Below are 27,912 nucleotides of genomic sequence, written 5' to 3' on the forward strand. Positions count from 1 at the left end.
ATTACATTATGCATATGCGTTTTGCTTCAACAGTCAGATATTGCTGATCTCACGTCACTCAATAATCCAAATTTTAGTGAGTACTTGTATCTCATATACTAGTAGCCCAGAAAACTTGAGATTGAGGATATTACAAAAATTGAAGGTTTGTCTCATACCTTGGTCTTTTCTTTAATATGGGCACAGAATGACGACTTCAAACATGCATCTATGACAAATGTGATGACTTCAACTTTACAACTTTCCATTTCTTAGCAGTAGCATATATTATCCCCATTGTATGACGTTTATCAATTGATGCGCTATGCTCGTTCATGTCGCACTATTCGGATTTCATTTACAGGAGTGTGCTCCTTACAAACAAAACTGGTCAAGAAAAAATAAGAGAAAGAATAACTTAAATATACATAGCATCCAGAATTGGTAGACCTATACGATGTGACTGTTTCTCAGCTCACTTGCAACATGTTTCGCCGTCTTGGATCTTGAGATACCAGCATTGGCCTGATCTGAAAATTTATCGATTCTGTTATGTTTCTGATTATTACATTTTGACGAGTGTGGATTTACATTGCAGGTGATGCATGTATACACGTATCAGGAAAAATCTAACCTCTGTCAATCTACCCGGTTTCGTTCCTCTTGAAGTTCAAACGATTCCCTATATTTTAGTTTACCTTGATTTTAACTGGTTTATTCATTTATCACATTTGAACACCTGTAAACTACTATTGATTCCCTACACGCCAATGGCACCAAGCGAAGTAAGTAAGCAGGTAAACTTTTTTCGCCCCTTAATTTCTCTGAAACTATCAAGTGGAAATCCATATTAAAAATCAGCTTAAATAAAAAATATCAATCATTACAAAAATTGACAATATCTCTGTATAAACAGATTATTCAAAGTGTTTTCCATTCTGATGTTTATGCGGAATCATTTTAATTTCATTGAGTTTTTCTCTCAACATTATGAGATCAGTTACTTGGCCTCTTTAATTTGTTATGCTCTCCGTAAAACAAACTTGTTCCTGGGGTTAGGCTATAGTTGTCGTTTGTGATTTACAATTATCATTTTCCTGATACGTGTATACATGCATCACCCGCTATGTAAATCCACACTTCCTCAAAGATATTTGAGTTTTTTACTGCTTTATAATTATATGTATATTATGATAATATATGCATGGGTGACGCGACATCCAGCAAAACATCCAGAAAAACATACAGCTTACAGCTTGAGGCGATAGCAATCGTCTTAAACTATCAGTGAACTGTTAGCTTTTGTTCGGTGTTGAAGAACTCACTACGACGTTCCGAATGCTTTAGTGAATTAGTGAATTGATATAAAACGTAGCAGATTATCCAAGAACTTAAGATTAGAAGGCTATTGATGTTTGCTAGGGGTTGTCTTAACTTTCAATTAGTTGTGAGGATTTGCTCCCGATTTGAAAGTTTCTGTGACTTTGGGATGAAGGACACCAATAAAAACATGTATTCCTTTGCTTTGGGTTTTGTCAATAAAGGTAACAATTTTGTTATATTCTTCATTTACGAAACATTAATTAAGAGTTTGTCTCTTTTACTGTATGGAGACAGCAGACAGTTTTCCTGTTTTGAGGTGTATGCCCTCATATTTTTACAGAAATTGCGTATTTATTCTTTCGTATTTTAGATGCGCATCTTGTGCAGTAAAATTGGTACCGGTTATGTTATTACAATTACATTGTGAACAAAGAATTCCGTGGATATGTCATAAAAAGTAAAGTAACAAAAATTTCGAACTCCAAGGAAAATTCAAAACGGAAAGTCCCTTAACAAATGGCAAAATCAAAAGCTCAAACACATCAAACGAATGGAAAACAACTGTCATATTCCTGACTTGGAACAAGCATTTCATTATGTAGAAAATGGAGAATTAAACCTGGTTTTATAGCTGGCTAAACCTCTCACTTGTATGACAGTTGCATAACATTCCATTATATTGACAACAATGTGAAAGCAAAACAAACAGACATAATATGTAAAAATGTCAAAATTGGGGTAAAGCACCATGTCCAGCAGTTAACATTGTGTTATAATTTTAATCATTATAAAAACAAACTCCTATGTCAACAAAGAAAAACAAAATGGCATGGTACAGTAGACACTATATAGACAAAGCACATAAGCAAAAATAAAAGACAGGAATACAAAAATGACCATAGCACAATAACACAATGGCGGGATGTATAAATACCGATCCACGCCAAAAGGATATTACCAATAAATGGACTCAATAGTAAATAATTATACAAAGACAAATAAAAAGAACACTATAACACGTAATTAAAATGATAAACAACGTCAGTACCTAAAACCGATACTTCAAGATAAGGGATTTCTCTCAGACTTTGTCCTTTATGTGTGCGCTTTTCGTCTTGTTGAAAGCCTCTCTGTGACTTTGAGCTGAACACGGCAAAATGAAAAATATTTCTAAGAATAAAGCCATTCGGGCTCAAGGTCTAGTGGAACTCTGTTTTCAAGGTGCCAATGTATTACGATATTGAAAAAATTTCAATCAAAGTCCTATTATCCCTACAAGAATTGTCAAATACAAACGACACGACGGTATAGTATGGTCAACTAAACATGATGACAAATATGAAATCTTTCTGGCAAACGGTTCCAGGGGAGTTCCGTCCATAAAACTGAATTGTGTTAAAATGTATTAATATAATTTGTTTTTAAAAAAGTCCAATAACCCTCAAAAAAATTATCATATCAAAATTGAAATATTATAAGTGTTGTTCCTTTTAAATATATTTAAATTTACTTTGTTATTTGTCAAGTAGGAGAAGGATTTTATATCATAGGTCTATACACCATATATATCCTTTCTTTACCGCTAGTCTAACTATGGCCAACATATTGCCTTTTTAAATAAATACATATGTATCAAACACTAAAAAGTAGTGTAAAACTGTAAATATTTTTCATAAACAGATCAAACATTCTTGTGTATTTAACAAAGGAAATGTATTTGCAAACTTCTTTTTGAAGGGCGTCAAATTACGCCACTTTGGTCGTCGTAAGGTAAAAAGGTAAAAATGTAAAAATGTAGTGGAAAATACATAAAAAAATAAATGCATTTGCAAAAGCATTCAGACTATTATTCAACGTCAAAGTGAGTTCCTCAACAATGAACAAAATCTAACAATTCACTCGTAGTTTAAGACGTCCGCTAGCACCTCAAGCTGGATTTTATGCTATAAATCGCTTCATCTGTGCATATATTATTATACAAATATAATTATAAACAGTTAAACTCAAATATCTTTGACAAGTATAATGAATACATTGATGAAAGTATAGTGGTCATACTAACATGACAGGTAGGCTATATTGCCATATAAATTAAGTTTGCCGTCAAAAACAGGTACACACAAATGTAAGAGTCTATGAAAAGGTATTTATTAGTAATGTTTCACTTGTAGCTGTGCGCATGTTTATTTTTATCAATAAAACTAATTAAATTGATTTGTATTGTTTTTTTTTACCTTTTGATATTCCACTTATCAAGATGAAATAAGGAAAATGGCCAGGTTCAAATAAAGATATTCTGACCATCTCATGTATAATATAAAAAAAATGTATTAACAAAAATACCAAACTCCAAGGTAAATTCAAAAAGTGAGAAGTTCTTAAAAACTGACAAAGTAAAAGGTAAGACTATATCAACCAACTGAACGAATGGTTTTATAGCTATCTAAGCCTCCAAATTGTATGACAGTTGTTTATAGTTCCGTTATGTAACAAAATAACACTTTATAAAATGCCAGTCGCAACTCAAAAACATTACCATATTTCAGTCAGTGGTTTTTGATGCATTTTAAGATAATTGAGAGACAATGTTAAATATATTCACATCTTGTCAAGACTCGGAACGACTTGTACATGTAGATTGACATATTGTATGAAAATTGTCTATCGTTGAAGACCCTTTATTATAAATGTCTAGTTTCTATCCATTGTTTTGTGCGTTTGATATTGCCTTGATATAAATCTGACACCTCTTCTCATAAAACAAAATCAAAATCAGGTATTATACCTCTACACCAATGTTTTGAATAATGTATTGTCTCATAAAGGGGACAACGTGGCACTAAGCATCTACTAACCTAAAAACATAAAGTATATGCACAGGTATACGTCACTGAGACTGCAACAAAAAACCGAAGTATACACATGAACATATATGATAGTAATCGTAATCAAGTAAACATAATTTATAATATCATTTCATCGAATTAATGGTCGAAGGTAACCACAAATGTCGGTGGAGTGAATATCCTTTGTAGGAACTATCAGGACCAATCGCATTTACTTTCAAATCGGTTGTAAAGAATATAAAATCCAATTTCCAACATGCCTTTACAGGTGTATATTATCACTTATGAAGTACATACAACATTTCAATGGTATTCTCCTATTAAAAAGTTTACTATAGAAAAAGTGAATATTTGTAATTGTCGTCGGTCCTATTGGTGTGTTTTCTATCAATAAAAATTCGAGAAGCGTTTATGTACAGTTTATCATAGTCTGATATGTATTCATTTGGTTAACAGTTTATATATATTTCGAATACATTCACAAGTTTTAAAAATTAAATAAAGGGAATTTACTTAAAAAAACATATATTTTCAGTAATTTTACATTTTTATTTCAGTCTTTGTTATTTCAAAAATTTAAATACAAGATAAAACACTATTGCCTTCTCAGTAATTTACGGTAAGTAAAAGGTTATACAATTTGACACAATGATCTTAGTTGGGCAAATGCATGGCCATCGTGCCACCTATATCCTTGTGATTTCCTGATTAACACATATATTTCACCAGGCGTTAGCTGTGGCTGACCTCCTGCTGTGTTCCAATTAAAATACGTCATTTCTGTTCCATCATTATATCTCCAAACAGCTGTTCCACTTGCGTTGTCTAAAAAACCTTGTATCCAGACTTCACCGTTATCAACTGTGTCTGAAGTGTACAATAAATTCGTTGTATTTCTGTTTTAAAGATTGTACGTTACTGAGTCAGTTTGACAGTAATGAAGTAAATATATATTGAAAAATTATTTAGCAGCAAACAGATACTTTAAAGCTAATCATCAGTTTCGACGGAGTGAAAACTGTTTAACAATTGTATGTGACTATACTCGGCATAGGTATAAGGCTTAAAATTGTGTACGCCAGACAGGTCTTTCGTCTAAAAACAACCATCAGTGACGCTTGAATAAAAAAATTTTAAAGGGCAAAATAAAGTACGAAATTGAAGGGCATTGAGGACCCCAAATTCCGAAAGGTTTTGCATTTACATAATCATTGATATCATTATTGCGGTTTGTTTTCGAAATAGGTGTATGAACTTAAATATATTGATTAACGCAAAACAATAATGTTGGGTACAATATGTAAGCGAATTCAAACCTTGTTTTAGGTAACATGTAACCCAACGCAAAATTCGATTGCTTCACGCGTTCATGTTTAATTCATGCATTATTCTGTATAAAAACCTTTGTGTTATTGAGTTATTATATGTTTATGAAACAATAACAAATGGATGAATATGCATGGACACGTATTAAAGTAATAACGGGAGGTATTCTGTCCAGTTAGGATTGTGTTTTTCGAGTGAACTCGTCGGATTTTTTTATTGTGACTACGTTTTTGTTTTCGAGTGAACATCAGGTTAAATTTAATGTAAAAATCTTCTTTCCTAATAATTATTAAAAACAGAAACTCCAAATAGATATATAAGGTTCGATCAAATTTGTAGTACAGTATTAAGGGGGTACCCAACACTATATCCCAAAAAAAACCTGCGACACTTTTCACAAAAAATCTTAAGAGTAAAAATAATCGTAAGTCATACACATTTCAGTATAACTTACGATCAATTTTAATCGTAAGATTTTTTGTGAACAGAGTCGCTGTCATTTAATTTTTCTTGTTTTCTCTCATTGAAAAACTAGGCCTAGCTTAAAATCTTGTAAAAATTTCAGAAGATTTGAACCATAGGTTTAAAAGATTTGGCAACTCAAATATGGCATCTTTTACATGCTAATATCGGCCAAGCTTGGAAGTTTCAGAAATATGGGTATAGGGGTATATATGTTAATATTTTCAAAAATAAATCCTAAATTGATAATAGCATAGTTTAAAGTGATAACTGAGACGAATTTTAGTTCACCGATACCCTTTACTTGTAAGTTTTTTATTCTGGATTTAATTTTTTGTCCGAACTAAAAAAGGCAGATCTCAGATTCAGCCCCCAAAATTGAATATGATGGGTCTAGTATTTGAAGAAGGATTTTTTTTTAAATGTGTCGTTTAATTTTTTCAAAAAACTAACCATTTGTAGTGCTATATCAGTCTGTTATTCTTGCAAAAATTTATAAAAATTTAACCACCAGATTTTTTTCAATTAAAGTTTAAAATATGCCCCCACCTTCAAATTGGCTCAATAAATAAGAGCCAGATCTATTCTGATAGTACATAATGGCCATAACTTTTTTTCTTTTGATCTAGGCTTTTGATATTTGACATGTGGATGAATCATCATGAGGTTAAGTGTCATGTATTATGATGACCTTCATGTGACCTTCAAATTTGAGCTTAATGTATTTTTTCGCAAGAAACACTACCAGTCCATAACTTCTTCATCTTTTGACCTAGGCCTTTCATCTTTGGCATGTGGATGTATCATCATGAGGTTGTATACCCCCGTTCAATTATGACCTTCATGTGACCTTGAACTTTGACCTCGAGGACGATAACTGTAGTGTTGGCAAGAAACACTTGTGCAGGCCATAACGAGTTGTGTTTTGACCTAGGCCTGAGATATTTGGCTTGTTAATTCAATTCAATTCAATTCAAAGTTTTGTTTAGAGTCAATATTTAGTAAACAAATACATATTACACAAGCTCTAATGAGCTATTCAAATCGACCATACAACAATATAGACACACATTATGACATATCAACAAATTCCATGCATACGAAATAACTAAAGTATCTGTTATCAAGACAAAAAAAATACATGTAGTTACATAAAAATTGCAAAAAAGTCTTAGATTCTATTAAGGCGAAGTGTACTTAACTACGCCACAGAATTTTCTTTAATTTCACATACAAATTCTGCTTGTAAAAGTACACCAAATAAAAAATAAAAAAGGGAGTAACCGTTTTCTTTTTTGAAATACGAGAGGTTAAAATTAACAGCATGAGACGCCAAAAATACAAAGGATACATAGCGAAAATTTTAAAAATCGGCAGATATTTTTACATTATCAAGATTTTCTATTTTGTTGGTCCACAAATTTAAAAATATATATATACGATTCAAAAATGAACGACGAATCCATTCTTGCAAATAACCACTGTTACAGCTCCTGAAAATTTGAACTAGGTAATAGCATAGAGCTGACCGTGCAAGATCCTTTAATTTGTGTAGTCAAGTTCGTTAAACATAGAATTTGATAGTATTTCTGCAGAGGCTAGGAAAATTGGATACAACTAGCTTTTAGATTAAAACAAATCAGTCTTTAAAATGCTATCAAATGTAAGGGTCTTAACTCATTTCACATATCATTCCACCAAATATCAAATTGCAGTTACAAGTGTCACATTATTTTTTGGCCCCCTTTTACTCTATTCAGTCATTATCTTGAAATGAGACTTGAGAAGAAAAACTTTACTTCAAAATTGCATTCACTACTTCGGAAAGATACACAAAAGCACAATAGAAGAAAACAAATTTCGCTATCCCTTCGAAATTAGAATTTGATAAAGCAAAAATAACATGTTCTATTTTTATCATGTGTAGTTTCAGTTTCAACCATGGTTCTAAATTTAGATTTTTTTTCCCCCTAAAAATTGCGGACGGAATAGAAGACACCTGTTTATTTTCTACACCTGTCAGGATAAAGGTTGAAAACTCAGAGTTGAATGACATAGTTTTTTTCTTATTGAGATCAATTTTAGTGTGCTCAATTCTTAGTTTCTGTGTAATGTTTTGTGGACTGAATCTGATGGGTTTTTTTTTATTGTCCACAGGCACTTATCTCAAAATTTCCTATATACCTTAACATAGCCAGAAATTAGTAGTACTTTTGCTAATTAATATTCATAATATGTAAATGAGAATTGTACCACGTGATAATAGTTTGAACTGGACTGGCTTTATATCATTAAAATCTTTAAAACACGGATATTATAAGTTGCCCGTCACAGAGTCCTTGTTCATAATCACTCTGATTTTCCGTAAAGTTGTCAGGCGGTCAAAATCAAAACAATGAACGCGAATTTAGTGAATTTTTCGTCTTTTCGTGAGTTTATTCTTCTTGAAATAGGGGCATTTTAACTTTACGTGGGAACCTAGAGTTCAACGACTACCCATACAAGGTTTGGGCTTACTTATTCTTTGGACATTCAAGTTTCAAGTTTCATCCCCGCAACCTGTTTTTAATGGCCTTGTTAGCCAATTTTCAACACGAAGTTTGCAAATTTGACGTTTCAGCCATTTTAGCCTGTATTTTATACTGCAATGTTAAAAGCCTCTCGCTTCGATTTTTAAAATAGCTCAGGAACCTTGATTTTTGCAACGACAGTCATTATGTTTCGTTTAAATGGTGTATATTGTTGTGTATATTTGTTTTCTGTCCCCGCAACCTGTCTATCACTTAAATTAAAGTTAAAACAGATATTTTTTTTCAAAATTCCCTATCATTTCAATATAATTTCCGTGACCCGTATCCGATTTCTTTAGTATAATATTCAAATCAGCAAAGTGGCGTTGATTTCTGGATATGATATATATAGGTATATAGGAAATTCTTTTTCTGAGACAAGTGCCTGTGTCTTTGTCCCTCGACTTGTAAATGGTGCACTAGTGGTTGATTATTCCTTTGGTATCTTTTTACTTTTCTATATGATTATAAATCATGTCCTAAAATTTTCAATTGCATAAAAAACGAACATGCCAGCGTTTTTCAACACATAAATTCACATGTCATATATAAATTATTCGTAACCTACAATATTTTACATTACTAAGTGTATTTCATTCAAAACTACAGTTTCAAAAAAAAAGTATCGTGGAATCAAATTGGTACGAATAGAAGCAGAATTGTCCTTGGTTTATTTATTTATTTGGTTATATTTTTATTGTTAGGCATTCTTACTTTCTGTTGATATAAACACGAGTCGTATTGAACAAAACCTTAATAGAGTCAGACTAACTGTAACAATTAAATACTCAGATTTCTCATTGGAGTCAATTCTGATAATTTCATAGAAGTTTTAAGACAGCACGTGCATACTTTTTGGATTCAATATAGACGACACAAAGTTATTTCTCTTTCGTGAGCCAATTTTTCCTTTCTAGGAGTAAGGGAGGTCATTAAAACGCCGCTAAACCCAAATAACTTTTCTCCTGCTGATAGGTGGAAAGGGTACTTGCAAATACAACAGTACATGCCTGAAGCAAGCAGGTCTAGTTAAACTATTATTCTCCCCAAAACCTAGGACTGTGGTTTCCCATAAAAGGGATTAGTAACCTCAACCTCTGCTGCTATATCAATGTAGTTTTGAATATAGCTTTAGTGTTCATTAAAGTCAATAAAGATGCCAAAATAGTTAAACACGTCTGGGTCCTTCTGTTTTCCTTCATTTGCCCATTTGAAAAAATCTGCTTTTCTTTTTTAAATTTATGTTGCTTTGAAATTTTTCTCTTTGGTCTCTTTAAAGATTCATTTATGGAAAATGTGTAACTATAAATAGATTAAACAGAGGCGGATAAAGAGTGTTTCCCCCCCCCCCCCCTTTATGAAAATTTTTTGATCCGCCACTGTTAAAAGATTAAACTAATAACAATAGATGTACATCTGCTCTTAGCAACAATGTAAACCTTCTGATCTGGATCTTTTAAATTCTTGCATATTGCATGTGATTTTAAAACGCTGCAATGAAACAAACTATGAGTAAGAGTCATCTTTCTTAGGTGTTCCGTATCCCCTTAATTGCATTGATATGAGTTTTAAAAATTGAATGTACGGTAACCCTTAAAATAAAATGCGTTTATCAAAATTTTATAATTAAGCCTTTCCTATACACATACAAAATTCTGATTATAAATGAAAATAAATTACTAGAATCAATAATTTCTAACATTGGCAAACATTTACCAAAAGAATTGAAATCGGACGAAAAAGTACTTGTTGAGACTAACTTAATTTCTATACATGTCTGGATTTTTTTCGAGTAAAAATCAATATTCCTATGGATTTGTTTCACATCTATTAAACTTGTACTTGTGTTCTTTGTGACCCAAAACACAGACTCAATGTTTTCATTTTCTTTTTTTTTCTAGATGTTAATGTTGTTTTCATAATACCGTAGTACAATAAACAAATGTTCCAAACTAGCATGTGTAATACTTGGTCATGTAGTAAAAACACACCGCGAAAGCTTTTTAAAATTAGTTATTTGGTTATTTTACAAAGTCATCTATGGCAATAAACATTATAGGAGCCCCAAATTTAATATACTTCCATACAAACATAAGACCACTAAATAGAACGAGGCAACATACAAGTATAATAGGATATCTCTGTCGTTTTCTATGAAATACGAGGATATAATGTTTCTATGTGAATTAAAGTGTTAAGGACAAATGATAAGCAGCCCAACGACAAATATAACCAAACGACATGTGAAGTACAGCATACAGTCTTCAACAATAGACATGTGGCAATACAATACCAAGCTCTAAACCCCGAGTGCATAATTATAGTTCTAAATAAAATAGGTACAATCAAATTCCGGGAATTGCAAATCTAGTTCAGATCTTCAATAACAGTAACACTCATCAATTCATTTAATAAGAGTAACAAAACGGAAGTCACCAGTGGAGCAGGAACGACTGACCCTTCCAGAGCAATTGATTTTATCCTCGGTTTTTGGTGGAGTTCTTGCTGCTTTTTCTCACCACCTTTTTATTGCTGATCCATGACAGATGTATTGTATTTTTCAAACAGGTACTTTTTTGTTCTAAATCTACGAACGCAACGAAGGACATTTACCTATATAGCTAACTAAAAGCACGTGGCGTACGCATATTTTATACATATTTTTTTCGCTGTTCTGACAGTGTTCTTTTCAAAGGATTAAACTAATTTGTTTTAAACGTTAATGTATGTTATTTGTTCCAATGTGTTTTATATTTTCAATTTAAGTTCTGTTGCTGTTAAACTTTAAGTGTGCGGAAAGAAACTTAGCATTTGCAAATAAATCAAGCATGATATAATATGGAACCAAAAAGAGGCGAAAGATACCAAAGGGACATTCAAACTCATGAGTCGAAAATAAATTAACAACGACATGGCATAAAAAAGACCAAAGGAAAAGCAACAGTATACAAAACACAACACAGAAAACTTAAATTGAGCAATACGAAGCCCACAAAAACCGGGGGTGATCTCGGGTGCTCCGGAATGGTAAGCAGATCCTGCTCCACATGTGGCATCTGTCGTGTTGCTCATGTAAGTGCATGATCAAGTTGTGCATTTCCATTTAACCATACCTAGATATGTTTCCATTCTTTTTTGTAAAACTTCTGTGTCTATTCTTGCTAGCTCAGCTCCATCGAGCAAACATTGCATCGTGGCATTATCATACTGTGACGCTGTATTAATGTACTTAAAGCAAAAACATAAATCAGCATAATAAATGTAACCATTGGAAACAGGACACCTTTCACTTAATGCCATACATTCTGAAAAAAAATATGTGCTTATAATAGTAACAGAACACAATACTTTTTTTTTAAATCTAAAATAACTAATCGATTGAGATGTTTCTCAACATTTCTTTTCTAGCTTTGTAAAACTTCCTTTGAAATATCAATCGTATAACTGCTGGGATCAAGAACATTCCATTGATGTTACCCCATTTCAAATAATAAGTTTCTTATTTGTTTAGTTAAATCCCACCCATTGTAAAGCGAAGATCATTTAAACACAGTCCGTTTTCGTCCATCCGTCCTCTCTCAATCCATTTGTTGACCGGACATTTAAATGCAGGTTATTGCTGTAGTATAAGATAATATTTAACAGGACTGTAAGGATGAGTGACAATTCGAGATCGCGCTGCGTGTTGAGTTACCATTTTAATGGAATTACTGGCCTTGTGATTTGGTAAAAACGGGGGTATATGTGACGTCCCTGTACATCTAGTTTTAAAAATATACGATACCCTTTTCTCAAGGCAACGTTGATCTTTGGTAAAATGATTTTTCATTCTTTTACGTGATTTGTAAGAATGCTTTCATAAGTTAAGCCAGTATGGGTTTAAAGGAAATTTAAAAATAGATCTCGCCTGTTTTAGGATATCATAAGAAATACGATATCCGGTATACATAAAACAATAATAGCTTAAAAAACATTTAATTCCTGTATTTTATAATACATGACGTATAAGATTAAAAAGTCATTTTAAAGCGTAAGCTGAAGAAAATTGTGTCATCAAGATTATTTTGTGAACAGCCATTATATTTAATTGACTCCTATTACTATATAAATAGTATAATCTGTGTATGTAAATAATCTAATCCTTGTTTGTTCATGACTTTGCGGTAAAAGCAGATTATTTACACATAAAAAACACAACTTTTTCCATATCGGTATGAAAATAAGGAGATGTGTTATGATTGCCAATGAGACAGCTACCAACCAGAGTTCAAACGATGAAGATATTTAAATGTCCCGGTTGTCATAATACCTAGACTTTCATTTAGCCGGAGGCGCTATCCGAGTGTGTAATGATTACCGTTCGGATATGGAAAAGGTCGGGCATTAATCTGTTTATCATACATGTATACTTCCGATATACGAACCCCCGCCCCCTCTCCCCAACTGATAACCTAATATCAGCCATATCAAGTGACACAAGGCTTGACTAATATAGGATTATCAGCCTATGTATGTTCGAACAACACTTTTAAAAATATTTACCCTATTGTGTTGATAAATGCCATACTTTTATGGTTTTATTAATTATGCAGAGCTGGACTTATCTTTGATTAGTATATGATTAGTACCGATTATAAGGTATTCTAATTTCTTGACCAGTGAAGGCATCGAACGAGTTTGAAAAACTTCCCTTTGTGTCGCGCAGCTGGATTTTATTATATCAATATGATGAAATGTAAATCGATTTATCGGATTGCATATGTGTGTTATGCACGATAGAAATAATAGTTTTTCTCTGTTTTACTAGCAAACCGAAGGAGGTTTTAATAATTTATGACCAAACTTATCAACGACTGGTGAAACATATGTGAAGTTACAAAGCCGTGCGATTAAGCTTTTTGTTAAAAAAATGTATGATGTCCATGTGTAAAACACGTGTTTCTGATTTATTCATCATAAGATACGCCCGAGCCCAAAAATGTTTCGAAAGGCCACAATTGAAAAGCATAAAATCGAAGGGACCTTACAGCCATGATCAATTTTCCCTGAAGGAGTTACAACCTTTTACGAACTGTATTTACAAAATTAATTAATCGTTATCATGATATGGCTACTGGGCTAGGCGGGTGGTATCTTCTGGGTCTCGATGTTAACCAGTAGCAGTACCGACCTAGTGGGAGTCAAACCGTTTGATAATATTTCAGTACGAACAGCGCGTGATAATTCACGATAAGCAATGTCATGATAATGTTACAAAAACAGTTATAACAATGTCAAAATCATTAAAGGGAAAATTTGCGAATTTTGACTTATCATCTAAAATTGTTCATAATACCATATAAACATAATCAACAAGTGGAATAAAGTATATATATTATACAAGCTTATTACAGGGGTTATTAGATAATTATGGTTTCCTTTATTGCTTAATGTTTAAGAAATCAATTCGTTATCAAAAGTTGTCTTTTTTGCTCATTTGAATAACTTTATTTACTTTATCATTGTTTATTGTATTCATATGAATTGGAGCGTATTTTCCATAAGAAGTTTTATATAAAGTCGCATAATCTGACAACTGCATTGTGTCAAAAGGGGATGGAAAGTAGACATGTACCTGCATTACTTAAACCTATCTCCTATGTTGTGCATATATTTACAGCCAGATATGATAGAACAAGACAAATGAAAAAAAAAACAAATGATAACAGTGCAAGAGAGTAAGTCTTAGTCCTTTCATTTACACATAAAAAAAATGTAACTATAACAAACATTCAAAACCAATTCATTTCAAAGCACAGGGACGCAATATATAGTGCGTCGTCTTCTTTAAACCAAATTCGTTGTTAAATGGAAAATTTATTCTGGAAAATACAAACGCGCACTACAGAATTATAAAATTGTTAAACAGTGTCAACAAAATCTGGAGTAAATCGGTTAGTGCATGCACTACATATTTCCTTTTAAAAATGCGAAACTTAAATAGAGCGAAATAAAACATGATAATTAAATAAGATGTCTCACAGGCAAAACAATAGAATTAGAATATATTAAGTATTGAACATTTCTTTCTTTTCAATCTACGTTTGACTTTATAATTTATTACATAGAATACCAATTTATTTCTCTAATACTCGATTGTTAATAAGGAGTCAACTTGTCAATTATATACAGTGCTGGTGCACGTTGTCGCTTTTAGTTCATTTTAGATGAGGGAAAATGATAGAAGTAAATAGATTAGAGGCAACAGTAGGTTACCAATTTTCGAATCTCATTAATTCATTTAAAAGATAGAAATCTACTTGAAGGTGAAAAGTTAAACCTGAAGCTTCAAAATTATTGACTGTAGTTTTAGCTCACCAGCTATTCTCATCACTTGGCGTCCGTTTTCCGTAGTCTATCGTCCGTGTCCGTTGTAGTTTGTAGTTTGTTAATTTGAAAAAAAATCATCTCCTCTGAAACTACTACTAGGCCAATGGGAACCAAATTCGGCCATAATCATCAATGGTATACATTTGTATCTTGTTTTAAAAAAAAGTGTTCGAGATCTACCTAGTGTCGATCTACAATAAAAGTGTCAGACGACTACTTATAGGAGTTATTGCCATTAAATGACTTTATCAATTGTTTTAAATTTTGACTATTATCTTAAAAACTAAAAATAGAAACAGAGAAACTTAATATAGCAAAAATGATAAGCAAGACAAAATCTACTAATAAGCCAACATAGCCGAAATCATCAGACGACTTCTGATAGGAGTTATTGCCCTTAAATGACGATTTTTACTTTTTTTCAATTTTGCCTATTACGATGAAAATTATAGTGCTTAGAGAAAAACTTTGGTTTTGGTCAATTATCTTGAAAACTATATTAAATTGAAAGAAAAAAATGTTTGAGTTTTTTGCCTTTCATTTTGGAAACTGTAATAGATAAGAGAGACTTCATATAGCAAAACTGCAGATCATCAAGAAAAAATCTTCAAATGAGTCAACATTGACAAAATTGTCAGTTGACTCCTGAGGAGTTTTTGCTCCTGATTGGCTATTTTTTAGGCTTTTTTGTGTTTTGGGCAAACATAAGTACAGATAGAGATAGACTGTAAAAAAAATTATCAACAAAATTGTCAGTCAAATCCTAATAGGAGTTACTGTCCTTGAATGATGATTTTTACGCGTGTTTGTATTTGAGCAAATATTATAGCAGAAATCTTATCAGCAATTATAATATCAACAAAAATGAGATGTCAATTATTTCCAGTGAATTCTATTATAGTTTACAATGTTGTAGGGTAGCCATTGTTGAAGATGCACTTTGATAGAGTTGACAGTGTTTAATAATAGTTTAAATGTCTTCTCACTCACCATTATTATTTCTAGTCAATATAACAGCCAAAAACACAGAACTTGCAACACAGCATCCAACAAACAATCCAAGTACACAGCACAACCAATATTTTTTATTTGATTTTAATTCCTTGACGTGTAAATTGTCTTTTTTTAATTGTAAATCATCATAAGTATTAATATTATTATCTTTCTCACGTTTTAGACTTTCATATTGATTAATTTGTTCTGCAGTAATTCCTCGAAATCCTTTCAAATTTTCTTCCCGAATAGAGTTAACGTTATAGTAAGGACTATCCATGGCATGCAAGGAAATTAAGTACAAGTTAAACTATTGAACTGAAACACGAGTACTTATAACTGTGTCGTAACATTATCATTGAAATGGGATGTTCATCTCCTACTTATTAGTGAATCACAATGAATCAATGGTCATTTTCCGGCTTAATAGTGACGGTATTTGTGTTTATCTTATACTATACATCCGTTAAAAACTTAACTTTCACACGCTATGTTTAGTATTATGAAAAAAAGTAGAAAACTTGATTTACCTATTGATATAAGCTTGGGATGTTTTATGCAATGATTTTACCTATTTTAATGTATGGTTGTGAGAATTGGAGTTTTACCATTAACAGTTTAAAGGAATCATTCTGTCTGTAATTTTATAGATATGTACTTTGAAGAAATGTATGTTGAACTAGAGAAAATTTCCTATTGGTTTCTATCAAAAGCAGAATGGTTGAATTTTGGAAAAGAATTATCTGTAATAAGCAAGATAAAATTGCTTGACTTTGTACATATTATTAGATAACATGCATATGAAATAAAATTTCCATTCTAAACGGATTGTTTGTATTTAAAATACCTTGAAAGAGTGTGGTCTTTCAGAGTACTGGCTGTCACAAAGTGTATATATACCAAAGAATGTAAATGGATCAAATCTAGTCAAACATTGTCTCTGTGATCAGTTAAAGCAAACATAAAAATATTTTGAAAATAATTAGAAATAAAGAAAAGGTTACATAATACGCCTATTTCGAGAATAAGAAACAAACTGCAAGTACTCACAAGCGGTTTTTGTTCGTACTGGTCGACAAAGTAGCAATTAATGTGGTGGTGGTATGACGTAAATACTACACGGATGTTCTCAAGAATGAAATTAAAATTTTTTCGACATTCGAAATCAGGTTCGCTCCATAGAGAGTCATATAGTGAACAATTATATCATTACATATCTCAGCTTAATTATAAATAAGAAGATGTGGTATGAGTGCCAATGAGACAACTCTCCATCCAAGTCACAAAAGTTAACAATTATAGGTCAAAATACGGCCCTCAACAAGGAGCCTTGGCTCACACTGAACAGCAAGCTATAAAGGGCCCCCAAAATGACTAGTGTAAAACAATTCAAACAGGAAAACCAACGGTCTAATCTATATAAAAAACGAGAAACGAGAAACACATATAAACCACACCAACAAAAAAGACAACTACTGAACAACAGACTCCTGACTTAGTACAGGTGCATAAAAATGCAGCAGGTTTAAACGTTTTAACAGGCGCCAACCTTCACCCTAATCTGAGACATTAGTGCAACATTACAAAATAAAAAGACGCACTATAAAACATCAATTGAAAGTCCTCTTCTGAACATTTGAAGCTCCGTACTATGTATTGGTTACCTTAACTTCACAAAAAAAACGTAAAATATCGTTTTATCTCGGCCTCTAGTAAGTGTTCTACAACTAATCTTTCAGTGCTTTTCAGTTCCTTAACTACAAAGTCAAAGAACGTATCGATAACTTTCGTGATAAAGCATATAAAAATAGTGGAATTACCTTTTTTGGAATTTAAACAATTCTTTGGGTGTTTTAGATAAATCGCGTGGTTTGGATGGGCCTTTTAATTCGGTTAGTTTTTCAAACTGTACACAAACATTTACAACAAATGGAACGATTTTTCGTTCCCTATCGTTAATTTTCCTTTCTTGTACGGTGATGTTCCTTTGGCAACCTCTAACGGTGTTTATTTATTCCAACTCGTTTGCTATGCCAGAGTCTGTAGTTCTTAGATTTCAATGAACATGATCTATGTATTACTGGTAATTTATTACGTCAAGGAACTTTCTACCACACATTTCTTTTTAACCTTTACTAAATTATTTCATAGATACACATATTTAGTTAAGAAGTTTGGCTGTACCTGTAGAAAACTAATTATAGGATATATTGTTTATCGAGCCCGTAAACTTTGATACGATCCGGCTTACCTTATCGACCCTTTAAATGAACTTACTCTAAAAGGTTGTCAATTGCTAATGAGCCAACTCTCCACCAGAGACCAAATTACATAGAAGTTAACAAGTTTAGGCCACCGTACGGCCTTCAACAATGAGCAAAGCCCATACCGCATAGTCAGCTATAAAAGACCCCGAAATGACAAATGTAAAACAATTCAAACGAGAAAACTAACGGTCTCATTTATGTACAAAACAATGAATGAAAAACAAGTATGATATACAGCAGCAAACGACAACCACTGAATTACAGGCTCATGACTTGGGATAGTTTCTTGTCAAATTTGCAAAGTTTAGTAAAATTGTTTTGTCTGTTATAGATTAGGTTTGCCTGCCACTGTAAATTCCATAAAATATGTACTTCATATCATTGCATATGTACCCATGTCATTCCATTAATTTCATTGCTTTTTTCAGCTGTTAATATTCACATACCCCTGATGATGTCTTCAGAAATAAAAGTTTCAAGTTTCAGTGGTCACGAAATGCTTCTTAAAAGTAAGATCACTTATCTAAAGGTTGATAATATCTAATAAATTAAGCTTATATTTATACAGATGCAGTTTTTACTATACAAAAACAAAAATTATAATTCTAATTTGATATATCTAATTCGGGTTTTGAAATATAATACAGTAAAAATGAGGGCATTGCATTTGCGTAAATTTTTGAAAAATACCATATTACGTTTACACCACAAAGTTATATTTCATTTGCGCCAAAAATAAATACTTATTTTGCGCAATTTTTCAGGTCACATACATGACGGTTAAAGTTTCAATATATCCCAGAAACGATCCTCGTAAATGAAATTTTGTAGAATACCTCCAGAGTATGTAAGCAAGTATTTGTATAGCAAGAATCCTCTTACGATACAAATCCTTGGTTAGTTCATACTCTTTCCTCATACATTCCTGCAAGTCAGTAAGGTATATAATTGTACAATGTTCTGAATCAAATTTTCGAGGTGACAGAATGACCATAATTCAAACTGAGACAAACAAAGGAAATGAATACGTATTTTATTTTCGTACAGACAGATTATCCAGTGTATTGAAGAACAGAGCCAAGTCTTAAAGAAGAATCACTTTGACAACAGGTAGGAACACGTATAATTTTATGATGCAAACCAAAGATGTAGATATTGTGTTTTAAATTCATTATCAACATCCTTAGGATCTTAGCATGCTCGATGTCCTACCTACTATCTCCCCATGGTAGATGACGAGGGGTAACATGTACTGCTGGTGAATGGAATAGCTTAATACAAGTAGATTATAATATAAACTATTAAATAGTCAAAATATATACATTATTATTATTCATACTATTTACCTTTAATCTTGGTGCAATTTTGTTCTGGGGTTTATGAAATATCATGGTTTGCGGCGCTAATGAACGATTGTTTTGGCGCATATGAAATTCCAATTGGTGCATATACAAAGCGCCGGTAAAATTTCAGAAATTTGAAATCTGAAATTTAGTATCTCTCTTTTAACCACTCAACAGAAAGTTTTTAAATAACGAAACTAAAGACAATCAAATGCCGGTTAACAATGTAACCAAATGTCATGATGCAAAATAAACGCATGATTTAAATAAAATAATTTTAATAAAAACTCTTTTTTCTAATTTTATTAGGGGCCGTGCCTTGTTAATTAAAGGCAGTAGTTGCTCCCGCAATTTCTAAAGGGGGCATAGACTTTACCAAACTACGTACGTTGGTCGTTTCCGTTCCGGAACTACAAATGTATTTTCCTTTACTCCATTAGAGTAGAGTAGAGTAGTATGCAGATCGGAGCTGGAACTGCCGGGGAGTTTAAGACTTTATACGATTATTCTTGGAAAAAGTGAGTATTTGCCGATATTTTACGTAATTTATAAATAAAATGTTAGTCCGACATCCTATATCGCAATCAATTCTGCAAGCTTATAAAAATCGTTATACAAAACAATAACAATGTCATTATAGAAATAGCGAAATTTTAAGTGGCTCAGACTAAATGAAAATGAATGTTAAAAAGGACCAAAATAAAACTAAACGTTGAGGTTGTCTTTTGGTAATGTCTTAGGGTTAGATAAGAGTCAATTACCAATCCGCTAATGATGCCTAACCACTTGATATAACTTATCAAGGTAATTTATAGGAGTATCAAGACGGGTATCACATGTGGAGTAAGATATACATGTACCTACCCTTCAAGAGCACATGCAATCCCCCAGTATTTTGGTGGGGTTCGTGTTGCCCTGTCTTAAGTTTTCTATGTTGTTATGAAATTTGTGGACTTTGTTGTCTTTTTGTCGTTTTCTTTAGGGAGTCAGTTTATCTTCGAAATATGGGTTTTGAATGTCTCTTTGATATCTCCCGTCTCTTTTTTTCAAACCAATGAAAATATGACCCAGGCTTTGTACAAAAAAATCAGTCATTATTAGAATGATGATTCACTTAGATGTCATTTGGAAAAGATATTCCAGATGTTGCGTTTCAAATCATAAAAAACGGAATTCAGAAATTCGGATTTTTTTTTCTCGAGTTTACAATTTTGAAATAGCATTACGACTCTTTAATCTTGAATTTCAAATTCCTGACATCAAATCTCAATTTTTAGTTTGGATCTCAAAAGAACTGTCTGCGCTATTTCGAAATTTTCGTGGCAAAGTCTGTAATCTTCATGTTAAAACGTTTTAAGACTAATAAATGCAAACCTTTGTTGGTCGTGAAATAATTCCATCCTATTTCTGGAGTCACAGTTACGGAAGTCAAATTAATATATTCCACATCCCAAAGATAGCAGTTATTAGTTATGTTATTATAAGACCATGACATACAACCATTTAATTCCAAGCAGAATGCTCCACATTTAAGATTACTCGAGGCCATTTGCATCTCCATTACAGTTTCGATGATTTTTAAATTGATGAAGTATTTTTTTCGAAATCCGTACATGTTCCGATATACAGCAAAACAGTACACAACTAAGGATACAAAGACAATAACATTGCTGAATCTTGACATTCCTACTGTCTTGTTTCGAAAGAGATATGATTTCACAGTGTTTCCATAATGTGCATCTCTTTTGATTGGTTATATAATTAAAGTGAAGTCCAATGAGATTTCGTCTTATCCGTTACACTGTAAAACACACAGAATTTAATAAACACCAACACAAATGTCATTTAAATATGCAAATAGACAAGATTTGACAACTTTGCATCTATATAATTTTATTTAATATCTAAACCATTTCACAATGCGAATCTTAACTGGAAAGATTATTGGGAGAAAATACATAATGAATATTAATACAGTCAGGCATCAAAGAGTTGCATAAGACTTAATGGGTTTTCAAAAGAACCTAGTACGTTTGTATTGATGAACGTTCAATAGACAACAATCTTATCTTTACTATATATACAGATTTATTTACACATGCTTACATTCAGTTATTCATTCATTCAAAATTAAACATCTGAAACGACAGCTAAGTGTTTTTTTTTCTTTATAAACAAGTGTGGACACAGATCAGTGTGGATAGTATGATTGGATGATTGACAGTGTTTTATATGACAAAAGGAGTTCTATGTTTTATGTTTTCTATGTATTAACTGTGTTGCACAATGACAACCAACATGAGCATTAGGGGTGTCGTTTATGTAATATTTAGTTTTTTATGTTCAACACGGGCATGGAAGAGATACTAATTGCATTTATTACCAAATGATTATGATAGAATATATATGTTCCACATCTTTGATTTTGGATACATTTTGTAGCTAGGAGAGGAACACATAATAGGTTCATTTTTTTATATGAGAGATGGTATCTGAGAACATGTATTTGCTTACTATTTGTATGGTTCTATTTATAATACTTTGTGGGGGATTGTCAGTATCATAAGTAAAAGATTTCGGTTAAATGTGGAAATTGTTTCTCAGTTCAGAGGACATTTAATGTTTTTTAGTAATGACAATGCCTGAAATGGTGATTGGGGCTAGATGAGCTAGAAAGTGAATTTCTGTGTTATTTTTTATTAATTCTTTGAAAATATCTCCTCCAAAGCTGGTCAAAGCAAAAAAAAGTTTTGACCAGTATGAAAATGATATCAACAATAGAACCTTTGTGAGCATGCTTCAAAGACTCAAAACTGAAGTCATATGTTAAAATGTCAAGTGGATATTATGGACATCTACTTAATATGTCTAAATATCTAAAAAGTTTTAGTATTCAATATCAAAAAGCTATTGCAAAAGTATTCTCTTTTCAGTTTTTTTGTTATATGGATACAAATATAAGTGATACCAATACAGTAAGGCAGTTTTGTTATGGTATGAAAGTGTAGTAATTAACATTTACTGTTAATTCACACAAATTAAGAAATAAACAAATGAATGATAAATGTTGAACATGTACAATGAAATATATTTTAGAAATCAATTAGGCCAGATAGGCCTTATAAATTTTGGTCTTTTTCTTAACATAGTGAATGACCATTTACACTCAGGACTGAGTCGCCAGTAGGCAGTACAGATGTAAAAAAATAAAGTGTAACAAAAGAACCTAGCATCATATTGCTAGTAGCGCCAGTAGCATTGTTTGGTGAATTTGTGCTTTTTTTTTAGTTTGGCTAATGGACAAAAATGTTTGGTTCAAATCTAAATAAAATGCTTTTATCTCCCTATTACTTACATTGTACATAGAATGGATACTACTTTGACAATAATGAATTCCTTGTACATGAGAGTTGTCTGTCAAATCTTTATTTCACAAAGAATGAATTGCATAACAATGAACTGAGCTCAAAGCAAAGCACTTTAATAATACACTTAGACAATGAGCTCAATCCAGTGATATACTTTGTACTACAGGTCCTTCATGAACATCCTACTGGCCAAAACCATATCTCACAAACATGCCATACTACATGGTTGGATCAGAAGTCCTGAAAAAGACATGAACTTTATTAACATATTTTAAGTATATACACCGGTTAAAACTTTCACAAATTTGTGGTAAAATTATTCAGTATCTAGCAACTATCAATCCCTTCATGCACAAATTGATATAGGTTGAGTACCCCTCTGTCAGAAATAAGAACATACATCCACAAAATTGTGGTAAAATTATTCAGTATCTAGCAACTATCAATCGCTTCATGCACAAATTGATATAGGTTGAGTACCCCTCTGTCAGAAATAAGAACATACCCCCATTTTAGTTAACTGATGAAGAAACATTCAAAACTATAAAATGTAATCTAATAAACAAGCTGCAATGAAATCCCAGTTTTCTAAAATGGTAGGTGGAACCTAAAACTCAAAAGATTTTAAACCATGCATTTTAAATATTGCAAATATACATGCAATAATAATTCTAAAAAATTTGCTATATTTTTCCTTATTTTGTCTTTTGTTTTAGACTGTATATTGACCTCTAGATGTCTTTCAATTACATCCAGTTTGGCTTGAGTTGATGTTTGATTGTTGTACATGTTATATATCGACGTGGGATTTGTTTATATAAAATAGGCGTGAAATAATTTTGGTTAACTGAAATCCTTTAACTTACTTCCAAATTAATGTTAATACTGAGGGAAAAAATTACATTGCTAAATAACCATTTTAAAACACATGCAAACTGTTTGAGAGGAAGGCATAATGCATGTAACATCTATTAGATCTTTTTTTTAAACCATTCTAAACTACTGATAAGTGATAAAGTTTGTTAACTGTTACTTACCTTCAAAAAGGGGGTTGCATTCACTTTACTACATATACATATAAATATAATCAACAATACTGAGTGCAACACCTAGGATAAATAGAGGATTGTTTTGTAAGAATAGTTGCTGATATAAGCAGGCAATATTCAAAGTGGAATAAAAAATATTACAGGACTGTGTTTTAAAGTAATAAGCATTATGCAGGGCTCACGTTACCATGCTACTGGGGCGATAAAGTCGCTTTCCCGGTCGCCACTTCGCTTTGACCGACCTTCAAAAGCGAAATCTAGTCGCCTTGTTGTTTACCATACTCGCTTTCAATCGCTTTTGTCATCGGCAATATTCAACATTTACCAAGTCTATGAAACAGCAATTTTTCATTTGAAAGTAAAGAAATTCAAAGACATAAACGATTTATTTTCTTTAGGAGGTTAAAGCATTGATTTTAAAGTTGGTTGCATGTTATTTTCATAAAGACAATTTTTTTATCACTTCTGGTACTTGTTACTCAAGCGTAGATCAAATCATTCTAACTTTCGGCAAAATAAGCTTGTTACTTCATTAGAACGTGATGAAATTAAAGATTTCTTGCTGTTGTGCAATACACTGTGCTGTTTCGCAATACTTAGTAAATTTGTCGTCAGACTATAAACAAATAAAGTTCAATTAATTCCCAGTCATATTAGAAATTTATGAAAATGTAAAGGGAGCTTGCATCAATAGATATAAACAATTCACTTAAGTTTCATGAGAATTGCTGACAGCTATTGTCCGAGAACTGGAAAATCACCCCTTTTTTAATGAATAAAACCACATAACTCAGAAATGTCAAATGTAAAGTTTATAAAATTCTAAACGGAGCTTACATCAATATAGATATAAACAATTCACCAAAGTTTCATACGAACTGCTGAATTAAAGCATTTTTGATTTTTGTCCGAAACTGGAAAATCCCCCCTTTTTTCATGAATAAAACCCTGTAACTCAGAAATGTAAAATCTAAAATATATAAAAATCGAAAAGGAACTCATGTCAATAGATATAAACAATTCACCACAATTTCTTGCAAGTTGGTGAAAGCTTTTATTGTCCGAAAACTGGAAAATCACCCTTTTTTAATGAATAAAACCCCATAACTCAGAAACGTAAAATCTAAAATTTATAAAAAACGAAAGGGAGCTCATGTCAATAGATATAAACAATTCACCAAAGTGTTATGCAAATTGGTTAAAGCGGTTTCGAGTTAATGTCCGACATGTTGACGACGGACAGACAGACGGACAACGGTATACCATAGTACGTCTCATAAACGGGCGTATAAAAATGACAGGGTGTCATACCACACCAAAACCTTCTGAAGGAAACAATAAGTTGGCAAACAACTTTTCATTGACAACCCTGTATAACCTTGCAGCAAGGTTGGCAAAAAAGCGGTCAATACTAGTATTGACCATGCCGGCGGTAAATACCGGGAAATACTGGCAAATACTGGCAAATACTGGTCGATTGAAATTTTGAGTGGACATTACTTTAAAAACCACTCTCTACCTGGTCAAATATTTTTAGTAATGAAATAATAAAAGTGTTAATTAAAAGTCATTTTAAATGTTCTCATTTTCTAATTTTATTGTAATTTCTTAAAAAACAGTGATTTACAATGATTTATTAGTTACTGTACATAAGATAAAAATGTTTTGTCACTGGGAAAGAAACTCATCATGTGGCTTTTGCACTGACTATAGCATTACAATCATTACATTTTGCACTGATTTGTTGTTGTCTTATATTGTATAGAAGTTCCAAATAGGGTCTTCAGGTTTCAGTTTGGTGCTTAAGGTCAAGATGGTTGTACTATGTGTATGTAAAAATTGATTATGTAAAGGTAAAATTTATACTACATCGTACATTATATATTTTTTGGTTTAAAACATAAATTACAGTTCAGCCGTAAGAGTAAATGTCCTTGATACCTTCCATTTCCTGCATAAAGATGATTTTTGTCTCACATTTATTATGATTTAATAGACAGGAAATACTTTATTGTTTAAGAGAGTCTTCAAATATCATTTTTATTACTATCAACCATGTCATCATTTATTGGGGGCTGTTGTTTTTATAGTATTTAAATTGGTAAACGGACAGAAAGTCACAGGACAAAAAGTCACAGGACAAAAAGTCACAGGACATAAAGTCACAAATTTGATAGGACAAAAAGTCACAAATAATTTGTTGACAATTGTTTGAATATATAAGAGAAAGATCTTGAAATATTTTCTTTTTATTACATATATTCATTTTTAAGTTTAGGAAATTGTTCATAAGCCTTGTTAAATGAAAATTTATTAAATTTTAATCATGCAGAGATTCTAATTTAATATATCTAATTCGGGTTTTGAAATATAATACAGTAAAAATGAGGGCATTGCATTTGCGTAAATTTTTGAAAAATACCATATTACGTTTACGCCACAAAGTTATATTTCATTTGCGCAAAAAATAAATACTTATTTTGCGCAATTTTTCAGGTCACATACATGACGGTTAAAATTTCAATATATCCCAGAAACGATCCTCGTAAATGAAATTTTGTAGAATACCCCCAGAGTATGTAAGCAAGTATTTGTATAGCAAGAACCCTCTTACGATACAAATCCTTGGTTAGTTCAATCTCTTTCCTCATACATTCCTGCAAGTCAGTAAGGTATATAATTGTACAATGTTCTGAATCAAATTTTCGAGGTGACAGAATGACCATAATTCAAACTGAGACAAACAAAGGAAATGAATACGTATTTTTTTTCGTACAGACAGATTATCCAGTGTATTGAAGAACAGAGCCAAGTCTTAAAGAAGAATCACTTTGACAACAGGTAGGAACACGTACAATTTTATGATGCAAACCAAAGATGTAGATATTGTGTTTTAAATTCATTATCAACATCCTTAGGATCTTAGTTTGCTCGATGTCCTACCTACTATCTCCCCATGGTAGATGACGAGGGGTAAAATGCACTGCTGGCGAATGGAATAGCTTAATACAAGTAGATTATAATATAAACTATTAAATAGTAAAAATATATACATTATTATTATTCATACTATTTACCTTTATTCTTGGTGCAATTTTGTTCTGGCGCTTATGAAATATCATGGTTTGCGGCGCTAATGAACGATTGTTTTGGCGCATATGAAATTCCAATTGGTGCATATGCAAAGCGCCGGTAAAATTTCAGAAATTTGAAATCTGAAATTTAGTATCTCTTTTAACCACTCAACAGAAAGATTTTAAATAACGAAACTAAAGACAATCAAATGCCGGTTAACAATGTAACCAAATGTCATGATGCAAAATAAACGCATGATTTAAATAAAATAATTTTAATAAAAACTCTTTTTTCTAATTTTATTAGGAGCCGTGCCTTGTTAATTAAAGGCAGTAGTTGCTCCAGCAATTTCTAAAGGGGGCATAGACTTTACCAAACTACGTACGTTGGTCGTTTCCGTTCCAGAACTACAAATGTATTTTCCTTTACTCCATTAGAGTAGAGTAGAGTAGTATGCAGATCGGAGCTGGAACTGCCGGGGAGTTTGAGACTTTACGATTATTCTTGGAAAAAGTGAGTATTTGCCGATATTTTACGTAATTTATAAATAAAATGTTAGTCCGACATCCTATATCGCAATCAATTCTGCAAGCTCATAAAAATCTTTATACAAAACAATAACAATGTCATTATAGAAATAGCGAAATTTTAAGTGGCTCAGACTAAATGAAAATGAATGTTAAAAAGGACCAAAATAAAACTAAACGTTGAGGTTGTCTTTTGGTAATGTCTTAGGGTTAGATGAGAGTCAACTACCAATCCGCTAATGATGCCTAACCACTTGATATAACTTATCAAGGTAATTTATAGGAGTATCAAGACGGGTATCACATGTGGAGTAAGATATACATGTACCTACCCTTCAAGAGCACATGCAATCCCCCAGTATTTTGGTGGGGTTCGTGTTGCCCTGTCTTAAGTTTTCTATGTTGTTATGAAATT

The 27,912-nt window shown here is 32.1% G+C and overlaps 1 long non-coding RNA gene across 2 annotated transcripts; it reads right to left on the minus strand.

Moving 5' to 3' along the window:
* Positions 1-2,116: 2,116 nt before the first annotated feature.
* LOC127704460 (uncharacterized) lies at positions 2,117-16,128 on the minus strand. 2 transcript variants are annotated; one of them, XR_007983281.1, is made up of 3 exons: positions 15,866-16,128; positions 11,620-11,811; positions 2,117-5,015 (listed from the first exon to the last, which is right to left on the minus strand). It is a non-coding gene; the product is annotated as an uncharacterized LOC127704460 (long non-coding RNA). The 2 variants fall into 2 exon arrangements; XR_007983282.1 differs by lacking the exon at positions 15,866-16,128 and adding an exon at positions 12,291-12,341.
* Between the last annotated feature and the right edge of the window lie 11,784 nt (positions 16,129-27,912).

Source organism: Mytilus californianus, unplaced genomic scaffold (assembly GCF_021869535.1).
Source record: "Mytilus californianus isolate M0D057914Y unplaced genomic scaffold, xbMytCali1.0.p SCAF_6, whole genome shotgun sequence".
In the NCBI taxonomy this organism is placed as follows: Eukaryota; Metazoa; Mollusca; class Bivalvia; order Mytilida; family Mytilidae; genus Mytilus; species Mytilus californianus.